The following is an 11024-nucleotide window of genomic DNA, read 5'->3' as shown; positions in this document are numbered from 1 at the left end:
CTGAGAGATAAAATTAAAGAATTCTTTTTGATTAACATTAGGAGCATAGATGTTTAGTAACATATATCTATAATCATGAATCCGTATATCTAATAGCAGATATCTACCGTTTGGATATATTATCTTGTCTAAAACATTGTGAACCAGAAACAGAAAGAAATGGCCTAGGTGTACAGTACTCTTAATTATTTTAAAGTTGGAGATAGAGATAGAGATAGATAATGTCGCTATTAGAGACACAAGAAGATGAACTTAAAATCATTAATTTATCTACCTTAACACTCACACCAACTCAGATGCATGTTCTCTCAAGAGGTTTGACCCTTTTCTCCCTCAATAAACATGAATCGTTTTATTATTGAAAAAGATCTACATCTATTTGGCCGGAAACTGTTATTAAAGAAATTTTTCAAACAAAAACAAACTAATGGAGGTGTCATTAATAATTTAGAAAAACTAACACAATCTGTTGCTTTGGATACAGAAGACCAACAAATGATAGAGATTCTTGAAGAATTACAACAGGAATCAGCAATGTCTGATTTAAGTAAGGAACGCAATTTAGGATTAAAAAAGAAATCAGTGTTCAGCCCTAATCCATCAATCTGTCCCGAAGTATCTATCTATATAAACCTGGTGTCCAAAGATCTGGATAGACTTATGACCAACTCAAAAAACAGTCACAATATCACCAGGGAAGAAAGGATAGCCATTGATGAAATTAGTAAATGGGAGGATGTTATAATAAAACCCTCTGATAAGGGAGGGAATATAGTCCTTTGGCCATCCAAGGACTATAAATCAGAAGTATATCGACAACTGAATGACATCCACTGTTACACTAAACTATCACACAATCCCACCAAGTCTATCCTGACATTATATCAAAACCTCATCATATCAGCATATGATGAAGGTATTATTATTAAAACGGATTATGATTATCTTTGGGTAGAAAATTCTAAGGTTGCTACCTTATATATACTTCCTAAAATTCACAAAAATCCCAAAAAACCTCCAGGTAGACCGATAGTTTCGGGCCTAGATAACCTCACAGAAAAAGCCAGTACATATGTGGATTTCCATCTTAGAGAATTCGTTCTCTCTCTACCGTCATATGTACGGGATACTATGGACGTATTGAGTAAAATACAAAATATCACAATACAAGACAATACTTGGCTTTGCACCTGTGACGTTGAGGCGTTATATACTAGCATAGAACATACTAAAGGTCTATCAGCTGTTAAACATTTCTTGGGAATGAAAATCAAAAATAAACATAATGATTTTATAGTACAGTTACTGGAATTCGTCTTAACTAAAAACTTTTTCACATTTGATGATAAATTCTTCCTGCAGGTGAGGGGCACAGCTATGGGAACAACATGTGCCCCCACATATGCCAACTTGTATATGGGTTGGTGGGAAAGTGAGAAAGTATTTACTCACGATAATGAAATCTACACCCAACATGTCATCTTATGGATAAGATTCATAGATGACATATTCTTGATATGGGAGGGAGATAAAGAACTGCTAGTTGCATTTATTAATCACCTTAATAAGAATCAATTAAATTTGAAACTTACCAGTGAAATTGATGATGTGAGAGTTACTTTTTTAGACCTCACTATCTTCATAACAGATCAAAAGGAATTATCCACTGATATGTATAGAAAGACAATGGCAACAAATAGCGTTCTACATGCCTCCAGTTCCCACTTCCTCTCAACCATTCGAAATATCCCTAAAGGAGAATTTCTCCGAACAAGAAGAAATTGTGGAAATTCAGAACTGTACGATATAAGAGCTACTGAGTTGGGAAATAGACTCCTGAGACGAGGATATAGCCATAATCTCATTAAAAAAGCCTCCAAAGAAATCAGAGGGGTACCCAGAGAATCTCTAATTTTTCCACAACAATGACAAACATCAACTAATGAAACAGTCAGATTTATCAGCACTTTCAACAGTCAATGGAAGCCCATTCAATCCATTCTTCAAAAATATAGTTATATTTTGAAATTGGATCCAGATCTCCATGGAATAATAAGAGATAAAATATCAACCTGTTGGAGACGATCCAAAAACCTGCGCGATGTATTAGTTCATAGTCATTTTCAAAAGAAAAAAACGCAAGAATCCTTAACCAACACAAACGTGACTGGTTTTTTTCCCTGTGGAAAATGTAAGGCATGCAAAAATACAATAAAAACAAACCAATTTGTGGACAAATATGGAAAGTCTCATAGTATTAGAAATTACATCAATTGCGACACATCAGGGGTCATATATTGTCTATCTTGCCCTTGTGAATTAAGCTACATTGGGATGACAACCAGACCATTGAAAGTTCGACTATTGGAACACATTGGCAATATACGCAATGCCGTACAGGATGCCAAGAAAATGAAAAACTTAACCAATGTAGCGCGACACTTTTTAAAAGTACACAAGAGTGATCCTAAACATCTGACAGCTTTTGGTATGTCAAAAATTAATCTTGGAATTAGAGGAGGTGACCTCAAGCAATCATTATTACAACAAGAAGCAAAAATGATATTCCTAATGGGCACAGCCATTCCAGAGGGTTTGAATGACAACATTAACTAAACTGTCTTTTTATAAATCATTATGAGCCATTACCAATAGCAATTAAGCGAAGAGACACTTGATTAATATACATGTCTCAAATGGACATATAATTGTCCCTCACATCCTTATATACATGAATAGTTTATAACTAAATGGACATCATACAGTCTATTCACTATGATTACTATATATCCTCACTTGTATATTAGTGATTCACTTATTTTTTATTGATGCTGTTTGTCAAGCATCCTTTCTTCCTCTTTCTTTTTTCACTCAATATCACTTTATTTATTTTTTCACTTTAAACACTGATTTAATGAGGTTTCAAATATTCAGAATATTGTCTGAATCTAGACTCATGTCATTTGATATTAATGGCACTATTTATATTATTCACATTATAACTCTGAGGAGTTATTTTCACTGTAGATAAAACATGCCTACTTTTTGCAAATAATCTAGGCACAAGAAATATAACACATTAATTGAATAGGATCCACAAAGCACATCAATCAATACACGAACACAACGAATGATACTTTGAAGGAATTGTAAGACTTTAATTGCTGGTAAAAGAGAACGAGTTCATGATGAATTTTATTGCAATCAATATATACATGCTATGCATGTTAAGTTGTTGTTCCTACAAACAAGATATATTATCGAGGAAATCATTTAATCTGAAAGGAATTTAATTCTTAATCAAAGGTGAACTACTATCTATGGTATTGATCTATAGGCAGGTTCAAAAAACTTTTTCCTTTCATTGATATTTACCTTTACCGCTTATGGCAGATCTGGCGATCATAATATAATTGTCCATCAAAGATGAGACATCATAGCTGCTTTATATCGTACAGTTCTATAGGGGTTTTCTTAACATCTGAAAGGACCTCTTTATTTATAATAGTGATTCTTATTTCTGGAGCCTTACTTTGATTATCAAAGAAGATTTGCGGATATATTTCATAAAAAATTGTTAACATACCACCGTGAGAGAGTGGATGACAGTTACTATAATTTTCATTAACAGTTACCCTTTCCGCAGACGGCAGGCCCGGCGATCCTAATACAACTACTCAGCAGAGACGAGACAGTATAGCTGCTTTATATTGTATAGTTCCACAGGGAATTCTTAACATTGGAAAAGACCTTCTCATCTATAATAGTGATTCTTACTTTTTGAACTTCACTCTGAATATTGAATGAGATTATGCGGATACATTCCACAAAAACCTTTACATATCATCGCGAGTGAGTTGATGATAAGTTACTATAACAACGCACAACAGAACCAATAAGATTACAATGGGCGTTACCCAACACTTACACTCAGGGCTTATACAGCCATTAATCATATGAAAGTACATATGGTTAGAGAAAAACCTGGAAGGTGAACTATCACCTATTGTACTGATTTATAGGCAGTCTGAAATATTGTGAAGAATCTCCTCCTTTATTAACAGTTACCTTTATTGCTTATGGCAGACTTGGCGATCTCAATATAATCATCTATTAGAGATGAGACATCATAGCTGCTTTATACTACATAGCTCCATAGGGAGCTCTTAACATTGGAAAGGATCCCTTATTTACAATGATGTTTATTTTTAGAGCCTTACTTTGATTACTGAATACGATTATGTGGACATTAGTCCATAACAAACTTCATTCATCACTGTGAGTGAGTTGATGACAGTTACCATAACAACATCCAACAGAACCAATAAGATCATAATGGACGTCACCTAACCTCTCCCCTCCACTTATGGCCTATACAGCCATCAATCATATTAAAGCTCATATGATTGGAGAAAAACTGTTGACGTCAGATAGGATAGCTCCACCCTAAAGGCATTTAAACCCTCCAAATCAGTCCCTCGGCTGCCACGATTAAGCACACATAGCGAAACGCACGTCGGCGTTCCGCTGATCCAGTGCTTGCCTCTCTATATTGCAGGGAATTTCTGTTCTAAACTGCTCCAATATACCCCAAGTTAGAAGGAGCATTAGTTAGGTAGTTAGCAAGACACGTTTAGGAATATTGCTGCATACCGCTCCGTTAGATCCAAAGTGAGAAGGAGCAATAGATAGGTAGATAGCAAGACACATTGCTGTATTATAATAGAAGGTTTTTCTATAGCAGAATTTGCCCATACCCATCTATACATATCTGCAATCTGCTGCAATCTAAGTGGTCATTATACCGGGATCTATTTACAATAGTGTACAGATAGACAATCTTTCATGCAGCACTATCATACCATATTATATTAGCAATTCCTTTATAATACTACCTATGATCGATCCCTAATAAAATAAGAGGCAGAATCACTCTATCAGTGGATTTTAAACACACACAATTGTTTTTAAATGAGGATAGTCGGATCTATTTCGCTTTTTTGTTTGTAATAAATAAAAGTTAAGTTTTATATACCTCTCTCTAGCTCCAACTTTAAAATAATTAAGAGTACTGTGCACCTAGGCCATTTCTTTCTGTTTCTGGTTCACATTATCTATCGATGGCTGGTGCACCCTCTGTACCTATAGGAAATAAATATCATCTTTCAAAGTAATAAAAGAGGAGTTACTTTTGTTCATTGGTGCGACATAACCTTCGTTTATTTCTATAACTTGTCTAAAACATTGTAAGGCACACTCCTCCCGAACCACATGGCCACCCCCCTGGATTTATTTCTGTATGGGGCTGATATGCATTCAACAATCCATAAGTCTTTAAGACTAGAGTCATCTCCTATTTTCCAATGCATTTCCTGCAAGAAGATGACATCAGGACTATGGCGTTTAAGATGAGTTGTGACTCTTTTTCGTTTTATGGGAGTGTTTAAACCACCCACGTTCCACGAGATTATGTTCAAGGGTGGAGGAGGTCGGGGAAGAGGGTTTATGTCAGAATGAGTAGGTGACATGGTCAGCTCCCCCCTGGGGATTGGTTACTTATGGACTGTAGCATTTCCCCATGTAGTCTTACGATAATAGATAGCCTGCATGTCTTTGACCATTCAAATGGGTTCCAGTCTCCACCGCACTTCGCATACGATTTCAATAACGATATATGGTACAACAGTAATCGAACATCAACTTCATTATTTTTTTTCTCCACTATGAAACAGAGTACCCTGCTGATTTTTTTTGTGGTATTAATTTATACCTTTTTTAAACACCCCCCCAAAAAATGGGATCCCTATGTCAATTGAATCTAGCGTTTTAAATGCTATTCCAAAAACATGCGTTTTTACCGTAACGCAAAACATGAAGAACATAAAGAAGCCGTGATTAGTAAATTATTTAATAAATTGAAAAATCAATATTTAATCAACTAATTGTCATACAGTCTAGATATTTGGCAGAAAAAGTTGTATTGACATCCTCTCTTAACTAAAAAAATGTTGTAGAAATCTGAGATGGGTGGTGGACAACCCTGGTTGAACTGACATGGAATGACCCTGATATGTGTTGAGTGGATATACTAAATGTATCAGAAGCTGAATGATATAATAACTAAAATGATGCATCGAGTAGGTTGTGTACTATAAATGTATGTCTGATGCTGCGCGGTTGAAAGAGTGAAATGTGCCTCCCCCTTATTCTGTGCCAAAGATTTCAGTGTGTTGAGATAAGAAGGACTCTGTATTTTGTTATCTGGCAATGTATGTAACATTGATAAAAAGGTTCTTCGAGAATGTTTCAATAATTCAAGAGTAACTAAAATGTGTCTGGAGTGGTGAGTGGTAATAACATGTTGAAGCTGACTTGTATTTAGTCTAATGCTGGGACTTGTAGTTCCACAGCAGTAGACTGGAAGATAGCAGTTAATTTTTCTTCCTCTGTATGTGAGTTTTGTCTCCATCTTACTGCGTGTGAGGGAGATCCGTGTTTGTCTGTCTTGACCTTTTTACAAGAGACATATTTCAAGGTCGGAAAAGTTGTATATTTGTAAATGTAATGCCTGCATTGCTTAATTGTAAGATTTTGAAGAGATGCAAAAGAAGTTTTAAAATCTTTGGTCCGTCACTGCACGATTCAGTGGATGGCCAAGAATGTACAGATAGTATCAGAAGAAAGCAGTGATCTTCAGCTGGCTGAGGTCCAACAAGCCGTTTCTGTATTTGAACAAAATAATTTTGTTTCCGAAGTTGAAAAAAATTGTTTTCTCTTTAATGAAGTTGAGAATTGGGGGAGTGAGCTTTTACATGTAGATATAACAAGCGGTTTTAATCTGTGTAAAAATGGCACTGATGAATGTTCTCAGAAATCAGGAGGGTTTGTTATGCCCATAAAGAAATGTTATGAGATAAAATGCCGTCTGTGAGCGAGACTTGTTTAAGTGAATATATTTGTACTTTCGACACGTAAATCACAGAAGCTGAAAATATGTGTGAATATTTGGTGATGGGAGATTTTGCTGAGAAAATGTTGAGTGATTTGCAGACACAATGCGAGGTGTCTAAGGAGAGTACTTTGATTTATGAGAGAAGCAGTATTGCTTTCAAAATGGCTGAATGTCTGGAACCTTTAGAGATTACAGATTGAATCTTTGTAAACCCAGAAAACATGTTAGAGTTATTCAAGGGGGCTGTACTAGGTGATGATGAGAAAGGAGTGGCTTTGAACACTCGCTCAGGTCACGTCACTTTGACATTCCCTGTTTATGAGATTAGGGACTGCCCCTTTGAGGAAATCATATTCTCATGGCATGGAACGCCAAGCGTCACAGTTAAGCTATACAGAGAAACACATAAGCAAGTGTCTTATTAACAGCTGTCCACTGAACAAAAATATTTACTGGTTACCTGATAATGGTGTACAAGCGTGTTACATACAATAACACGCACTGATTAGGAAATGTGAATTAATGATAGCTACTGTAATTCCTAATGAATAAATGTTAATCTCTATGAAAAAGTTTTTTTTCTTCACAGAAGGTCTCCAGCTACAGAGAAAGACCCTTTAGGCAATCCAGATTAAATTTATCCAACTTCCATTGGATAGAAGTTTGCAATATGTTTTGGTCCACAGCCACAACAAACATAAGTATAAACTAATGAAGGATTTAAATAATGTAGACTCTGTTGAGTAATGACTACTGTGTTTTTGGAAAAGGAAGGAGAAATGGACTAACATAGTTAAATATAAACTGGTAGTTCAGTTTGTTGTTTGTTTTTTTATTGACCAAATTTTATATTAGATGGTTTAAAAGAAAGTAATGCAATGTAATGTCAAATTATGGTAGATAACAAAAGGTTTTTACTTTTATCCTCGTAATAGTTTTGAGTCAATCAGTGTTGTAAAGCTATTCACTGCCCTTATTTACTGTGCTATAATCGTCATATACTGTAAATACCTCTTGGTATCGTGGGTATGGTAATGCATTGATAGGAATTCAATGTTTGTACATACATGAAAAAGACTTAAGACTTTATGAGCTGTTATCCATGCTCCTGCATTAGCACTTCTGGATGATAGCAAATCATTTACACTCTCCTCTGAGCAGAACCCAATGTTTAACCAATTTTAAACTGAAGTAACTTTAGCGCCAGCACTGGCTTTTCCAGATTATGACAAGCAATTTACATTATTTTGTCATGAAGTCAGTACACATGTACAAAGGGTACTGACACAGATATATGGTCTCTTGCATACTACTCTGCATAATTAGACCCAATCATACGAGCAGCACCCACCTGCGTAAAAGCTCCAGCTGCTGTAGTGCTTGAAAAGAGTATAGATATTGTGCTAGGACACCAAGTTACCTTAATGGTACCGTACGCGCTGACAGAAATTTTAAACCAAGCACATCCAAATTGCACAAAACATTTGTCAGCGGTCAAACTTACTAAATATGAAGTAGCATTATTTTTGCATGTTTCAAAAGATGGAAGGACACAGTTTGAAAAGTGGGTTCCCCTAGCGGGGGAATCCCAGTTTGAAAAGGAAGAAAAAATATACACACAAAATGTTTCTGAATATGATTGTGTAGAACTAATAAGGCAAGGATCTTTGGTTTTATCTGACATTAAAGATACACCACTACCAAATGCAGACATCTCAAGCTACTACATAGATGGTGTTCCTTATACAGGGTGTGTCGTAAGCACACACACAGAAATAGTGATTCAACAGACTCTACCAAGTCACATGTCAGCACAAGAAGCTGAACTGAAGGCCCTGACACTTGCATGCATATATGCAGAAGGACAAAGAGTAAACATTTACACTGAATCAAGTTATGCGTTTGTAATTGCGCATGATTATGGCCCTTTATAGAAAAGTAGGGACTTTGGGTTCATCAAGCAAACCGGTCAACATGCTGGACATACCAGGGCACTGTTCACCGCATTCCAGCTGCCTCCAAACTCAGTGATAAAGGTGAAGGCACACACAGAGATACTACCTCCGAAGCTAAGGGAAATAGATTGGTAGACCAGGCTGCACGAGAAGCCGCCATAGCCCCAGTACCCCAAGGGGAGTCTATTTACATGGTGACCCCCTGACCCCAAGCTTGACTGTACCACACTCCAAATTATGCAGAGACAAGCAACAGAGAATGAGAATAAGACTTGGGCAAACCATGCAGCGCTATAAGTGCAAGGAGAGTAGTGCAAAGGTCAGCGTTTGTGTCTCCCAAATGCACTTTATCCCATTATGGCCAATATAGCACATAGGAAAGTGCATCTGGGTAAATATGCTATGGTTGTACTCACTAACAGGTTATGGATAGCACCAGGATTTGCCCAAGCAGCACAGGCGTTAGTGGCAGGATACCTAATCTGTGCACAGAATCACCCGGGTAAGTCTGTCCCAACTCCACGGAAAAGCACACACAAGACACAGTATCACTATAAGAGGATACAGATGGACTTTATGCAACTTCCCAAATGCTCGGGTTTTGAGAATGTGCTAGTCTGTGTCGACTTCTTTAGTGACTGGCTGGAGGCATGGCTGTATAGGAAAGCAAATGCTAAAGCAGTAGCCAAGAAAATTACGAGTGAGGTAATATGCGGATATGGGGTACCAGAGGTCATTGAAAGTGACAGATGGACACACTACGGGGCAAGAATTCCAGGAACTGTTAAAAGACATGGGAATCATATCTGCCCTTCACACCCCCTACAGACCCTAAAGTTTGGGATGTGTGGAGCGCCTTAATGATACTCTGAAATTGAAAATGCAGAAAATAATGGCTGAAACAGGCCTGCCATGGATCTCATGTTTACCTATGGCCCTGCACTCAGTAAGAAACACTCCTAGGAAAGACACAGATTTAGCACCAAATGAGTTACTGTTTGGCACAGCACACAGAACAGGCTGTTATTTTCCATAGCAGCTACAGCATGTACATGGTAATTTGTTGAACTATGTTGCTTTATTATAGAAACAACTAACTGAAATACATGGTCAAGTGTTCTCTTCCATTCCAGACCCTAATTTTGATGCAGGTACCCATAAACTGCAACCAGGGGACTGGGTGGTCATGAGAAAGCACGTCAGGAGAAGTCTTGAACCCAGATGCAAGGGTCCTTATCAAGTTCTGTTGACGACTTCCATGGCAGTGGAAGGACAGGGAAATGACCCCTGGAAACACACATCCCCCTGCAAGATCTTCAAACAAGGGAAGTCTGAGTAAAATGTATTTTACAAGTTATTTAAAGGTCCAAGGAACACCAGAGAGTGGTGTTCATTGATATTATCAGGAGGAATAGTGATTGCACGTTATTTTCCTTTGCCGTTGGCTGTAGATGTGTACTAGTTTAGAAAGGAAAGCTAGGTGTGGAAGAACCAGACTCACGCCAATAGTAATGTAGAGATCATTATACATAATGAGAAAAATTCTAATATGACAGTTTAACCCAACCAAATAATTAAAAGAGCAACCCATGACTGTAGAGATTTATACCCAATACAAAATTGTATTTGTGAGTATTGTGGCCCAACACATTATTACATTTACACAAGACAATAGGTTAATATTGGACTACCTGACAGCTTAGTCTGGAGGGTACTGCCTGACCCTAAATATTCAAATTGAAGCCCAGGTTTGCACCTTTTTAATTAATGACACAGATGATCCAAAGAAAATAATTGATGAATAAGTCATGAAATATAATTTTGTAAAGGAGCACAGTGGAGATGCTTATCTAGAAGGATAGTTTTCATGGTTGTACCTGGCCAATTGGGTCAAGGGTATAGGAGGATGGGTATCAGTTTTTATACATGTTGTACTTCAAGGACTGTTACTAATCATTATATATATTAATGAAACTGATGATGTGGTTATTAACAAGTGTATTAAAGCTAAGTGTTTCTCTTCCAGAAAAATTAAAGTTACACCTGTCTTAACCGCTGTTCTATACACCCCATCTAATGAGTGTGAACCTTGTGGAACTCTCAGTACTACTGCCAAT

The sequence above is a fragment of the Mixophyes fleayi genome, chromosome 4, assembly GCF_038048845.1.
Source record: "Mixophyes fleayi isolate aMixFle1 chromosome 4, aMixFle1.hap1, whole genome shotgun sequence".
Classification (NCBI taxonomy): Eukaryota; Metazoa; Chordata; class Amphibia; order Anura; family Limnodynastidae; genus Mixophyes; species Mixophyes fleayi.
This window is presented reverse-complemented; position numbering follows the sequence as displayed.